The sequence below is a fragment of the Pelodiscus sinensis genome, chromosome 3 (assembly GCF_052426305.1).
Source record: "Pelodiscus sinensis isolate ZL-2025 chromosome 3, ASM5242630v1, whole genome shotgun sequence".
Classification (NCBI taxonomy): Eukaryota; Metazoa; Chordata; order Testudines; family Trionychidae; genus Pelodiscus; species Pelodiscus sinensis.
In genome coordinates, this window is record NC_143054.1 from 148,614,809 (window position 1) to 148,630,000 (window position 15,192).

The following is a 15,192-nucleotide window of genomic DNA, read 5'->3' on the forward strand; positions in this document are numbered from 1 at the left end:
CCCTGCCACACTGGAGTCTATTGCAACATAATAGAATAGTTTGGGTAGCCTCGGTACCCTAACACTGCCTTCCATGGGCAAGATGGACTGGATGATCCACAAAGCAACTCTCTCTGCCTGAACCCAAATCTCCTGCCTGTAGCCACTCAGGGAAATTCTGTACAACCAGACTCTAGCCATACTGGGTGTAGCAGGGCAGCTGCCCTGTACTGGCCCTTTAAGAGCCAAACCCCAGCCTGGAGCAGGCCCGGGGAGTTCAGCCCAGCTGGGCGGCGTTGGCCCATTAAGGCCCAGCTGGGAGCTATAAAAGGGAAGGGCTGCTTCAGAAAAGGCAGTGTGAGCCTGGCTGCCGAGGGAGCAGGATGCTCTCTGGAGCTAGGGCAGGGCTAGAGAGTCAGGCGGGGCCAGGACGCTTAGACAGCCAACCGGCCAGCCTGCTAGGCCCGCGGACAGGCCTGCTGGAGAGACACCAAACCCCCGGAAGGGGGGCTCAGAGCGAGTGACTTGGGCACTGCCGGAGGGCAGTGTGGCGAAGAGAGCAACACGACCGGAAGATTCCAGAGGGGAAACGCCACGTGAGCGGAGGCCTGTGCGGGCGGAATGGACTGATTCCGGGGACAGACGACGGACCCCCGCTACGGTGGTGAGTGACCCCCTCACAGATGGTAGAGAATGTGGGTACCTGAAGATACGCGATCCCGGCCCTGACGTAAGGGCTCCGCGTGTGCCACAGTGGACCCAAAAAAAAAAAAAAAAAAAAAAACACCCCACGCAAAGAGAGAAGTTTGCGGGGTTCCCTCCTCCCCTCTCGGCGAGCTCAAGCGGGAGGGCCATGGAGGGAGAGGCAATGCCCGACGGACTGACTAATGGACCGACAGCCGCCATTGAAGCTTCGAGCCCAACGGTTGGCGGCGCAGCTCCTACAACAGCAGAGGCTGGTACAGCAGCTGGATGCGCAGTACTGCCAGGCTCTACAGGAGGTGGCGGAGCAGGACCAGGCCGGTATGGGGGCCGCCCCGACTCCACTGGCTAGCTCCCTATCCCTGACCACGCGGGAACCCGCAGGGGACCCCGCGGTGTTTGCCCTCCTCGACTCGGGATGCAGCCAGACGCTTATCCGCCCCGATGTACTGCCTGACACCGCGGCGCCTGCGGGGGAGCTGCAGCTGCGGTGCGTCCATGGGGACGTGAAGACCTATCCCCAGGTCCGGCTCCCCTTGATGGTGCGTGGAGTCACCCGAATGATGCGAGTGGGGGTGGTGCCGCACCTGCCATACCCTATGGTGCTAGGACGCGACTGGCCAGGTCTTACTGCTCTCGTTAAAGACTGACCTGCGCCGACCGAGCCCCGCGTGGAACTCCTGGGGGAGGAACTCCAGGCAGTCCGGCCGCAGGGGTCGCTCGACAGGGAGGACCCCGCCGAGCGTGACGCCCCTGTCCCAGCCGACCCAGTGCGCTCAGACCTGGAGGATGTGCTGATTGCGCTGGACTCGGCGGATTTTCCCAGCGACCAGCGGGAGGCTCCCACCCTGCGGGAGGCCTACGCCCAGCTCGCCTGTGTCGATGGGACGGTGGTGGATCCTCAGAGGGCGGCACACTGGCCCCGGTTTGAGCTACAAGCTGACCGGCTCTACCGGGTCGGGCGGAACCCGCAGACACAGGAAGAAGAGGCCCAGTTGTTGGTACCCCGGGCCCATCGACGAGCCGTGCTGAGGTTGGCGCACGACATTCCCGCCGCCAGGCACCTCGGGCATGAGAAGACCCTGGCCCGAGTCCTGGCCCGCTTCTTCTGGCCCGGGGTGTACAAAAAGGTCAAAGACTATTGCCAGTCATGTCCAGCCTGCCAGCTCGCCGCAGCCCCCGGGGTGCCGAAGGCTCCCCTCGTCCCTTTGCCCGTGGTAGGGACCCCCTTCGAAAGGATTGCCTTGGACATAGTGGGGCCCTTTCCGCGGAGCGCGGCTGGGTTTCGTTATATCTTAACGATCATGGACTATGCAACCCGGTTCCCCGAGGCCATCCCCCTTCGAAACACCCGTGACCGCACGATCGCGAACGAGTTGGTGCGGATTTTTGCCTGGGTCGGGCTACCTCGGGAACTACTGACGGACCAAGGAACGAACTTTACATCCCGGTTGCTGCGTCAGGTCTGCGACCTCCTGGGTATTCACAAGCTACAGACCTCTGTCTACCACCCCCAAACCGACGGGCTGGTAGAGCGGTTCAACCGCACCCTGAAGGGGATGCTGAGAAGGTTTCCTCCACCAGACATGAAGCACTGGGACCAGCTCATCCCTCTGCTCTTGATGGCGGTGCGGGAGGTGCCACAGGCCTCCACTCGATTTTCCCCCTTCGAGCTCCTGTACGGCAGACGACCTCGTGTCTGGTCAGAGAGACCTGGGAACGGACCCCCTCCTCCTCGGTCAGGCTTCTGCAGTACGTACTCCGGCTTCAGGAGAGACTCATGCAGGTGAGGGCCTTGGCTCAAGAAAACATACAGGCGGCCCAGGGAGCGCAGGAGCGAGGGTATAACCGGGGGGCCCAGGAAAGAGTGTTTGAACCCGGGGATCGGGTGTTGCTGTTACTCCCCTCAGAGGAGTCAAAATTGCTGGCCCGCTGGCAGGGGCCGTATGAGGTCTCCCGACGAGTGGGCCCGGTCACCTATGAAATTCATCATCCGGACCGGCGAAGAAAAAAACAAATATACCATGTGAACCTCCTCAAATCTTGGCGAGGGCGAGAAGGCATGTTGATTGCGCCCTACCCGTCGGAGCCCATGTTAAGTCCTAGGGTCCCTGACGCCAAGGAGGAGGAGATACCCCAGCTCGCGGACACCCTGTCTAAGGACCAACGGCGTGTGGCCCAGGTGCTCATCGAAACGTTCACCAGGACCTTTACTTCGCGTCCGGGCCGAACCTCGGTGATAACGCACACCATCCGAACCCTACCCGGACAGGTCGTTCGCGAGGGAAACCGACCTCTTCCCTGACGGATGCGCGACGTCATGGAAAAAGAGGTTCGCACCATGTTGGAGCTGGGAGTGATCGAGCGATCCAGAAGTGAGTGGAGGAGCCCAGTCGTGTTGGTCCCTAAGCCAGATGGAAGCATTAGGTTTTGCATCGACTTTCGAAAGGTGAACGCGATATCGAAGTTTGACGCCTATCCGATGCCCCGGACGGATGAACTGCTGGAGCGCCTGGGAAAGGCCAAGTTCATAACAACCCTCGACCTGACCAAGGGCTATTGGCAGATCCCGCTGGATCGGGAGTCCCAGGAGAAGACAGCTTTCACCACCCCGTCCGGGCTCTTCCACTTCATGCGCATGCCATTCGGCCTCCATGGGGCGCTCGCCACCTTTCAGCGGATGATGGATCGCCTGCTCGCCCCTCATCTGGAATATGCCACAGCTTACCTGGATGATGGGGTCATCTATGGTCGCGACTGGGAGGACCACATAAACCAAGTGGCGGCCGTGTTACGGACGCTACGTGACGCGGGTCTCACGGCTAACCCCAAAAAGTGTAAAATCGGCGCGCAAGAGACCACCTATCTGGGTTATCGTTTGGGGCGCGGGCTAGTCCGGCCCCTGGTGGGGAAGGTAGAGGCCATATGAAATTACCCCACACCGACCACGAAAAGGAAGGTCCGACAATTTCTGGGACTGGCGGGGTATTACCGCCGATTTGTCCCCCAATTTGCTAGCATAGCGGCGCCGCTCACCTCTCTGCTCATGAAGGACAAACCTCAGAGAGTGAGGTGGGACACAGAGTGTGACTCTGCCTTTCAACAACTTAAAGAAGCCCTGTGTAGCGAGCCCGTTTTGCTTAGCCCAGACTTCGATAAACCTTTTTGTCTACAGACAGATGCCTCCGCCACTGGGCTTGGCGCCGTACTCTCCCAGGAGGTCGGTGGAGAAGAGCATCCGGTGGTCTTTATCAGCCATAAGCTGTTTCCCCGAGAACGCCAGTACTCCGTAATAGAAAGAGAGGCCCTGGCGATCAAATGGGCGGTTGAAGCCCTAAGGTACTACCTGTTAGGGGGTGAGTTTACCCTATTGACAGACCATGCCCCGCATGGTGGCTACAAACTATGCAGGACACCAATAGCCGCCTTATGAGGTGGTATTTAGCCCTTCAACCCTATGTGTTTTCTATACACCACAGGGCGGGCAAGGCCAACACCAATGCGGACGCATTGTCCCACCTGGATGAGGAACAAGAATCCAACCCCGAGGTGGGGGACCGGGACTTATGGGGGAAGGCAGGTAGCAGGGCGGACTGGCCGCCCACAGAACCAGAAGAGGAGGAACCCCTCAGGACGCCCGGGTGGGCGGAGGCGGACCCCACTCCGTCACCTGACCGGAACCCAGAGGGCGGGGCAGGGAGGTTAAGAAGACGGCGGGAGAGGGCAGTCAGGGCCCAGCCACTGGAGGAGTGGGAGGCAGACCCTGAACTCCTGCCTGGGGAGGCTGAGGCCTGGGCTGGGCTGCCCCCAGCTGAGTTCCTGGAGGCCGGCCGAAACTTCCCAGAATGGGGTACGGAGGCCGGGCGCAGACCAGCGGCAGGAGCACCCCAGGACCCCGAGGACGAGCCCGACGTGCTGGACCAGCTAGATCCCCGGTGGGTGCTGGAACGCCGTGGCCGAACCGCCGGCGGGACCTCGCGGGACCCAACCCTTGACCCCTGGAGCTGGCCGCCCAGACCCTACTAGAACGACGGGGACAGCTCGACAGCCGACGAGCCCTCAGAAGTTACAGGTACCCGGGAAAGGGGGGAAGAAGGGGCCCAGGGATCGCTCAGGCGGGAGAGCCGCCACGGCCAGCAACGTCCGGACTGAGTCAATCGCAGTGACGCGGCTGCACTCAGGGTCCCTGGGCCGGGGCGCAGTGAGACGGGTGGGCCTGCGCCCCCCCCCCCCCCCCGGCCAGGCCGTCCCGGGTCCACTCCGGGAGGAGGACTTGATATGGATGCATGGAACTGCGGCCCCGCCTCGTAGCGGGACGCGGCTGGGACTTGTGGAACAGGGCAGGCAGCAGGGGACTCCCCTCCCCCCCCCGGGAGAAATTTAAGGGGGAGGGTGTGTAGCAGGGCAGCTGCCCTGTACTGGCCAGCTGCCCTGTACTGGCCCTTTAAGAGCCAAACCCCAGCCTGGAGCAGGCCCGGGGAGTTCAGCCCAGCTGGGCGGCGTTGGCCCATTAAGGCCCAGCTGGGAGCTATAAAAGGGAAGGGCTGCTTCAGAAAAGGCAGTGTGAGCCTGGCTGCCAAGGGAGCAGGACGCTCTCTGGAGCTAGGGCAGGGCTAGAGAGTCAGGCGGGGCCAGGACGCTTAGACAGCCAACTGGCCAGCCTGCTAGGCCCGCGGACAGGCCTGCTGGAGAGACACCAAACCCCCGGAAGGGGGGCTCAGAGCAAGTGACTTGGGCACTGCCAGAGGGCAGTGTGGCGAAGAGAGCAACGCGACCGGAAGATTCCAGAGGGGAAACGCCACGTGAGCGGAGGCCTGTGCGGGCGGAATGGACTGATTCCGGGGACAGACGACGGACCCCCGCTACGGTGGTGAGTGACCCCCTCTCACTGGGTATAAGCAACTCATATACAGCCTTCTGAAATCCTGTGCGCCTCATCAGGACAACTACACTTGTTCTGCTCCAAGAAGGGCTTCTGCACCTGTGGTGGATGAAGCAGAGTTTTCCTTCAAAGGAACAGTGAGTAGAGTTACCATATATCTGTGTGGTGCATAAGAGAGAATACTGCAGTCAGAACCCAAACTGCAGCGGAGTTCTGGTTACTTCTGAAGTGATACGCATTTGTCAGCAAGGTATTCTAATGGAAATTAAGAGCATTACAGAAGGGCATTTAATATCTCGAGTGAGTGACAGAAAAATGACAGCCTAATTTTATGTTTCATTTTTAGCAGCATTTATTCTGAATTGTAGGATAATACTTAGTTAACGGATTGGCTCTGTTCTCATTTCAGGTAGTGGGAGTAAAGGTAGAAGAAAGAGAAAATTACATTGTGTGTGTCTACGCATGTCCGTACATGCATATGTATGTTTTAATCATAGGCAATATTCATATTTTAATTTAGATTTTTAAACTTTTCTTGCTTGTTGGTGACCATGATAATAAAAGGAAGTACTGCTAAAACAGTATATGGTATAGTGAGCGTGCATTTTGCTGTGTTTGCATATTAACCTTTTAAGTAGGCTTAATTTCAGCTAAGGTCACACAAATTAATATTAGAAGCAAGGAACAGAAATGAGAGGGACTGACCAATGGAAGAAACTGCCAAGGGAAGCGGCTGGGTTCTTCATCTCTTAAAATCTTCAAATCAAGACAGGCTGCTGTGACTGACCGGGCCATGTCTGGGCACAGCTGAGGGCGTCCGCTTAGGGCGAATTGCTCAAATCCAGGGCTCCTTACAGCCCTCAGACTGGTGACCTCTCCAAACTGGCCACAAACCAGTCCCACAGAGTGCTTCAGCTGCCTGCCTGAAGCCTCACGAGCAAAACCCCTCCGACACCCCAGCAATCCGTGCCCCAGATGGCCCCGGGCATCATACACAGATTGGGGGGTCCTAGCACCCAATCCCATCTACCCCGAACAAGTTCTGTCCGGTTCCAAGAAACCAGCCACAAATCCCTGGTCAATTTACCCTCTGGACCTTACCCACAAATCACGCTGAGCCAATCCTTTAGCATCTAACAACTAAAGGTTTATTACCACAAGAAAGAAAAGCATGAGAGTGAGGTTGCTAAAGAATCATACATTACATGCATCGAATCTCCCAGTCTTCGATGCAGGCTCTAGCAGAGATGTTACAGCTGATGGTTTAAAAGTCCTTGTTGCGCATCCTAGGATCAGGATGGGTCCACAGGTCTTTCTGGCTCTTCGATCCCTGCATTGCTGCCTCTGGGATGAAGTGTTGAGCTGAAGACCAAGATGGCGTCGACCACAGGACCTCTTTATACCTTCCTGGTCTCTTCTTGGCTGCAGCAGGTCACCTGGCCAGCGGCCAATCTCTGTGTTCCCTGCTGTTAGCTCTCAGGTGTCAGCCCTCATTCTTTAGGTGTGTCCTTGGCCCACTGAGTGCCATTGTCCCACAGGGCCTCGCTAATTAGCATGTCCATAGGCCAGGCCCTGCCCAATGCTCAACCACATGCAGGGAAATATTCAGTATCCATACAAGTACATGCTTATAATTGCACACACAGACATTATACAAACACATGAACAGCGTACACAGGATTAGCAGACAGTGAGCTTCTATTCAACACCCCACATGGCCCCCTTTTTTGGTATGGTATTATGGGCAAAGATTGGCTACTGCAATGTAATCTCAACGTGGGACCTGTTTATAACACAATCTGACATAGTGTGACTCTGCTTATAGTGCAGTGCAGCTGTAGAGTTGTTTCAATGCAAATAAACTTTCATTCATCTCCTGCTAAAGTAATGCCAAGATTTTCAACCATAACTAATAATTATGGATGGCTCACTTTTTGATACTGAGGAGGAAATCATAGAATCCTAGGGCTGGAAGAGACCCCTCTGGAGGTCAGCAAGTCCAGCCCCCTGCCCAAGGGAGGACCAATCCCAACTAAATCATCCAACCATGGCTTTCTCAGGCCGAGACTTAAAAACCTCTAGGGATGGAGATTCCACCACCTCTCTAGGTAACCCATTCCAGTACTTCAGCACCCTTGTTGGGAAATAGTTTTTCCTAATCTCCAACCTAGACATCCCCCACTGTAACTTGAGACCATTCTCCTTGTTCTGCCATCCATCAATACTGTGAACAGCCTCTTTCCATCCTCTTTGGAACCTCCCTTTAGGAAGTTGAAAGCTGCTATCAAATCCCTCCCCTCACTCTTCTCTTCTGTAGACTAAACAAACCCCAAACCCTTAGTCTCTCCTCATAGGTCATGTGCTCCAGCTAATCATTTTGGTCACCCTCCGCTAGACCCTCTCCAATGTGTCCATATCCTTTCTATGGTGGGGGGGCCCAGAACTGGACACAGTACTCCAGAGCTGAATAAAGTGGAATAATCACTTCTTTAGATCTGCTGGCAATGCTCCTCCTAATGCAACCTAATATGACATTAGCCTTCTTGGCTACAAGGGCACACTGTTGAATCATATCCAGCTTCTCATCTACTGTAATCCCCAGGTCCTTTTCTGCAGAACTGCTACTTAGCCAGTTGGTCCCCAGCCTCTAACAATGCTTGGGATTCTTCCGTCCCAAGAGCAGGACTCTACACTTATGCTTGTTGAACCTTATCAGATTTCTTTTGGCCCAATCCTCTAATTTGTCTAGGTCACTCTGGAACCTATCCCTGCTCTCCAGCATATCTACCTTTCCCCCTAGCTTAGTGTCATCTGCAAACTTGCTGAGGGTGCAATGCATCCCCTCATCCAGATCATTAATAAAGATGTTGAACAAAACCAGTCTTAGAACAGATCCTTTGGGTATGCCACTAGAAACCATCTGCCAATCTGAAATCGAGGCATTGATCACTACCTGTTGGGCCCGACAGTCCATTTATCCAGTCCATACTCACTTAACTTGCTGGCAAGAATATTGTGGGAGACCGTATAAAAAGCTTTGCTAAAGTCAAGGTATATCACATCCACTCACTTTCCCATATGCGCAGAGCCAGCTACCTCATTATAGACGCTAATCAGATTGGCTAGGCATGACTTGACCTTCGTGAATCCATGTTGACTATTCCTGATCACTTTTCCCTCTTCGAAGTGCTTCAAAATGGATTCCTTGAGGCTCCACTCCATGATTTTTCCGGGGACTGAGGTAAGGCTGACCAGTCTGTAGTCCCCTGGATTGTCCTTCTTTGGTTTTTTTGAAAGATGGGCACTACATTTCCCTTTTTCCAATCATCAGGGATCTCTCCTGATCTCCACAAGTTTTCAAAGATAATGGCCAAAGGCTCTGCAATGACATTTGCCAACTCCCTCAATACCCTTGGATGCAATAAATCTGGACCCATGGATTTGTGTATGTACAGCTTTTCTAAATAGTTCCTAACTTGTTCTTTCACCACCAAGGTCTGTGCACCTCTTTCCCATATTGCGTTGCCTAGTGCATTAGTCTGGGAGCTGATCTTGACCTTGAAGACAGAAGCAAAGAAAGCATTGAGTACTTCAGCTTTCCCCACATCATCTGTCACTAGGGGTATGTCTACACTACCCCCCCTAGTTCGAACTAGGGGGGTAATGTAGTCATTCGGAGTTGCAAATGAAGCCCGGGATTTGAATTTCCCGGGCTTCATTTGCATGATGCCGGCTGGCGCCATTTTTAAATGCCGGCTAGTCACAAGGCGTACAGCTAGTTCGGAATAGGAAGCCTAATCCGAACTAGCTAGTCCGTGCCGCGTGTAGCCGCGCGGCACGGGGTCCGAACTAGCTGGCATTTAAAAATGGCGCTGGCCGGCATCATGCAAATGAAGCCCGGGAAATTCAAATCCCTGGCTTCATTTGCAACTCCGAATGACTACATTACCCCCCTAGTTCGAACTAGGGGGGTAGTGTAGACATACCCTAGGTTACCTTCCTCATCCAGTAAGGGCCCCACACCTTCTCTGATCACCCTCTTATTGGTAAAATGCCTGTAGAAACCTTTCCTGTTACCGTTCATGTCCCTTGCTAGCTGCAATTCCAGTTGTGCTTTCGCCTTCCTGATAGCTCCCCTGCACTCTCAAGTAATATATTTATACTCCTCCCTAGTCATCTGTCCAAGTTTCCACTTCTTGTAAGCTTCCTTTTTGTGTTTAAGCTTACCAAGGATTTCCCCGGTAAGCCAATCTGGTCACCTACCATATTTGCTTTTCTTGCTGCACATTGGGATGGTTTCTTTCTGGGCCTTCAATAAGACTTCTTTAAAATACTGCCAGCTCTCCTGGACTCATTTCCCCTTCATGTAAGCATCCCAGGAAATCCTGCCTATCAGTTCTCTGAGGGAGTCAAAGTCCGCTTTTCTGAAGTCCAGGGTGAGTATTTTGCTACTCTCCTTTCTTTCTTTGGTCAGGATCCTGAAATCTACCATCTCATGATCATTGCTTCCCAGGTTGGCACCCACCTCTACATCCCCTACTAGTTCATCCCTGTTTGTGATCAGCAGGTCAAGCTGCGCATGGCCCCTGGTTGGTTCCTTCAGCACGTGTACCAAGAAGTTATCCCCAACATTCTCCAAAAACTTCCTGGATTGTCTGTGTACTGGTGTATTGGTCTTCCAATAGATGTCATGGTGATTAAAGTCCCCCATGAGAACCAGGGCCTGCGATCTGAAACCTTCTCAGTTGTCTGAAGAAAGACTCGTCTACCTCATCCACCTGATCCGGTGGTCTAAAGCAGACATCAACCAAAACATCACTGCTGTTGCTTTCACCTCTAAACTTAACCCATAGAGTCTCAACAGGCTTTTCTCCCTCTAGATACCGGAGCTCTGAGCAATCATATTGCTCTTACATATAATGCAACTTCTCCTCCTTTTCTCCCCCGCCTGTTCTTCCTGAACAGTTTATACCCTTCCATGACAGTGCTCCAGTCATGCAAGTCATCCCACCAAGTCTCCATTATTCCAATCAAATCATAGTTCTTTGACTGTGCGCCAGGGCTTCTAATTCTTCCTGTTTGTTTCCTAGGCTTCTTGCATTTATGTACAAACACCTTAGATAACAATGTGATTGCCCTACCTTCTCCAATCGAATCAGCGGCCCTCCTTTGTTGCTCGTTCTTCCTTGTGTTTCTTCCTAGTATCCGACTTCCTTACTTACCTCAGGACTTTGGTCACTGTCCCCCAACAAACCTAATTTAAAGCCCTCCTTACTAGGTTTGCAAGCCTGCCCGTGAAGGTGCTCTTTCCTCTCTTGAGGTATGTCTAGACTACGTGCCTCTACCGACAGAGGCATGTAAACTAGGCTACCCGACATAGTCAAAGAAGCCGGGATTTAAATATCCCTGGCTTCATTAAAATAAACATTGCTGCCATGCTGTGCCGGCTCAACTGATCGTTGGCACAGCATGGCAGTCAAGACATGGATTGGTCGACAGGTGAAGCCTTTGTCGACCGCTCCTGTAAACCTTGTTTCCCATGGTTGAAGAAACCAAAGCCCTCTCTCCGACACCACCTGCGTAACCACACATTTACTTCATCAATTCGACAATTCCTGTACCTTTTCCTTCAACTAGAAAAATGGATGAGAATACCACTTGCACTTCAAATTCCTTGATCCTTCTTCCTAGTGCTACATAATCTGCTGTGACCTGATCAAGGTCATTCTTTGCCATATTCTTAGTTCCTACATGGAGAAGCAGGAAGGGGTAGTGATCTGAAGGTTTGATCCATTTTGGAAGACTCTCAGTCACATCCTGAATGCAAGCTCCTGCTAAGCAGCACACTTCTTGAGATTCCAGGTGTGGACGGCAGATGGATGATTCAGTCCCTCTTAGGAGGGAGTCCCCGACCACCACCATCTGTCGTCTTCTTTTGGGGGTGGTGGTTGTGGAACCCACATCCCTAGGACTACACATCCCATTCCTTCTGGTAGATGGTATTCCCATCTGATTTCTTCCCTGAGAGATCCCTGCCAAAGCATTCTCCAAGGCAGTGCCTGTGGACAGAGCCTGAAAGCAGTTACTTACCTCTACAAGAATGGGGGATACCTGGGTTGGCTTTCTTCTTCTTTTAGAGGTTACATGCTGCCAATTTTCTTCCTTGTCCTGTACTGCCCTCACTGACTGCTCAGCTTGCTGTGCCTGCAGGATTAAATGCTGCTTTCTATTGAGGAAGTCTTCATCCTCTCTGATGGAATGTAAGGTTGATACTTGGGCCTCAAGTCTGCCAATTTTTTCTTCCAAAATGGCGACCAGCTTGCAGATGAAATCCCTTTTTTGTTCTGGGAGGAAGAGCAGGTAATAACAGCAGACCTATCACTATCCATATCTGCTTTCCTTCTGAGAGATTCCTCAGATGTTATTAAATGCCTCCTTGAAGAGCAGGATAAAAAAAAATACATTTTTTTAAGGAAAAGAGCACCAAAACTATGGGGGTCTCCCAGGGTGAACTCCCAGGCAAACTCCCATGTCATCTGCTGCCCTGTTCACTGCTCTTAGGATTCACTCTGGCTGCTTTTTTTATAAGGCTGAGGCTAGGCCTGTCTCAAAGCCTTGTCTCTGATGCTATCAATCTCTGAAGGCCCACCAGAGCTCAGGAAGTTTTAATAATAGGTTAGTGAAAAGATTTTAAAGAATGGCGAGTGTATCTTGCCCCCTTCCCAACTCCCTCTCAAAACTCCCTGTTAGCATCCCCTGTTCATAAAGCTTCCTGGTCTCTGACTCACTGCTTTATAAAGTTCTGGATTGCCTGATAGCCCCTCCTCCTGATTAAGGCTCAACCAATAAGCAGAGGCTTCTAGATTTCAAACCTTGATTAGAAGCTCACAGCTTCCACCTGCCAGTCACAGCACACAGAAAAGTTGTCCTCAACACCGAATATATAGAAAGAATGGTTACTTACCTTGTAACTATTGTTCTTTGAGATGTGTTGCTCATGTCCATTCCATATAAGTGTGTGTGTGCAGTGTGCACGCATCATCGGAAATTTTTCCCTTAGCAATATCTGTAAGACCAGCAGGGGAGCCCCCTGGAGTGGCGCTGGTTTATTGACCAATATATGCCCCTGCTGGTCCTCCTTGCCCTCAGTTCCTTCTTACCAGACTACTCCGAGGAAGGGGAGGCAAGTGGGATTTGGAATGGACATGAGCAACACATCTCAAAGAACAACAGTTATAAAGACAAGAAACAATCACCTATAAAAGAATCTAATACATCAAGGAAGGGCAGACAAATAAACAGGGGCAATTTTTTAAAGTGCTTGTACAAAAATGCTAGAAGTCTAACTAATAAGATGGGTGAACAAGAGTGCCTCATATTAAAGGAGAAGATTGACATAATAGACAGAATGAAGACAATCAGTGGAACACAATCATACCGGGATATAAAATATATACGGAAGGACAGAATAGGTTGTGCAGATGGCGGAATGGCACTATATGTGAAAGATAATGTAGAATCAAATGAAGTAAAAATCTTAAATCAATCAAAATGTTCCATAGAATCACTATGGATAGTAATTCCATGCTCTAAATGTAAAAACAAAACAAAGAAAAAACAAAAAAGATTTTTGAGGAACAGCTAGCCAAAAACTCAAAGTAATAGCAACATTTTTAAAGTACATTAGAAGCAGGAAGCCTGCTAAAAAACCAGTGGGGTCCCTGGACAATTGAGATACAAAAATGCGGACAAGGGGGATCCAGTAGATATAATATACTTAGATTTCCAGAAAGCCTTTGACAAGATCCCTCACCAAAGGCTCTTGTGTAAATTAGGTTGTCATGGCATAAGAGGGAAGAGCCTTTCATGGACTGAAAGCCGGTTAAAAGACAGGAAACAAAGGGTAGGAATAAATGGTAAATTTTCAGAATGGAGGGGGGTAATTAGTGGTGTTCCCCAAGGGTCAGTCCTAGGACAAATTCTATTCAACTTATCTAGAGAAGGGGGTAAGCAGTGAGGTGGCAAAGTTTGCGGACAATACTAAACTGTTCAAGATAGTCAAGACAAAAGCAGACTGTCAAGAACTTCAGAAAACTCTCACCAAACTGAGTGATTGGGCAACAAAAAGGCAAATGAAATCTAATGTGCATAAATGTAAAGTAATGTACATTGGAAAAAATAACCCCAACTATATATACCATATGATGGGGGCTAATTTAGCTACAACTAATCAGGAAAGAGATCTTGGAGTTATCGTGGATAATTCTCTGAAAACATCTATGCAGTGTGTGGCAGAAGTCAAAAAAGCAAATTGGATGACAGGAATTATTAAAAAAGGGATAGAAAATAAGACGAAGAATATCTTACTGCCCTTATATGCATGTTCTGCAGCAGGGCCTGCAGGTGGGAGCACAAGGCACAGTCCTGGGCAAGCTACTCCCAGCGGAGCTGCAGGTCCTCCTGCACCCAGGCCTGGATGGTGCAGTGCAGGGTTCACAGGGTCCCCAAGTGCTGGTCCCGGTACTCCTGCCATGTGCTGGTGGTCTGGAGGAGCCCTCGGGTGTGAGAGCATGTCCCAGGCAGGGTGGTGCACCCTGCACGTGCAGCTGGTGTGGCTGTGGAGAAAGAAGGGGAGTGGTCATTTCTCCCCAGGGACGCAGTGGATGATGCCCAGCACCCCCTGCGAGGTGCAGATGACTGTGCCCTGCACCGTCAGAGCCGACATACTTGCACAGAGGCCATGTCTGGGGGATGCACAAAGGGATGTCTGACTCTCCCTGCGGCACCGCTCCTCCGCACACGGGACGAGCTCCCCGAAGCGGACGCTCCGGGGCATCGGGTCTGAATTTAGGGGGACGTAGGCGTTGGGGACAGCCACGAAGGACCGGCCCGGTGCCTGCGACACCCCAGCCACATCTCCGGCAGAGCTTCGGCGGCAGGTTGCCTCACTGCCCTCCAGCACCAGAGGAGGAGGAGGAGGGCAGCCTCCCGCCGCCACCGCACCCGCGGAGACGATTGACTTTCAAGCGACGCTCAGACAGGCGTAGCCCCGGGAGGAACCCGGGGCCGCAAATGCGTTCGAAGTGTCGATGATCAATGTGTCCTGCAATTCACATTAATTCTCACAGCTAGCTGCGTTCTTCATCGACACACGAGCCGAGTGATCCACCGCTAAGAGTTGTTGCGAGGTTTTCGGGGATTCTTTCTCCCGCCCTCCGTGTTACGCCCTTCTGTGGCCGCGCCCCCCCCCCCTCCACGCACAGCACCGGTGGCGGTGGCAGCAGGGGGAGGCGGGGGGGACCTTGTCCGCACCGGTCGGGTGCCGGCCTGCTGTCCCCGAGAGGGAAACGCAGACGGTGGCGGGTCTCACCGCGAGAGGAGGGCCCTCCGCAGGTCCCTTCCTTCTCTCGCGGCCTAGGGCGCCCAACCGCCCGTTCTTGCCCCACCCCAGGACGTCCTGCACGGCCCGGACAGCCCTCCACGGTGCCCGCCCTTCCTCACTTTACGGTCACCGGAAAAAGGTGGCATGCGAGCGCTTTTCTTGGGGGAAAAAACACACTCGCACACAAAACGCCAGGCACTTGGCTCGGAAGGGGCCAATCGGCTGAGCCCGCACGACGCACACCGAA

General features: G+C 52.6%; 1 non-coding gene across 1 annotated transcript; it reads right to left on the bottom strand.

Moving 5' to 3' along the window:
* Positions 1 to 14,590: 14,590 nt before the first annotated feature.
* Positions 14,591 to 14,743, bottom strand: LOC142828110 (5.8S ribosomal RNA). The gene has a single exon (XR_012903102.2). It is a non-coding gene; the product is annotated as a 5.8S ribosomal RNA (ribosomal RNA).
* Between the last annotated feature and the right edge of the window lie 449 nt (positions 14,744 to 15,192).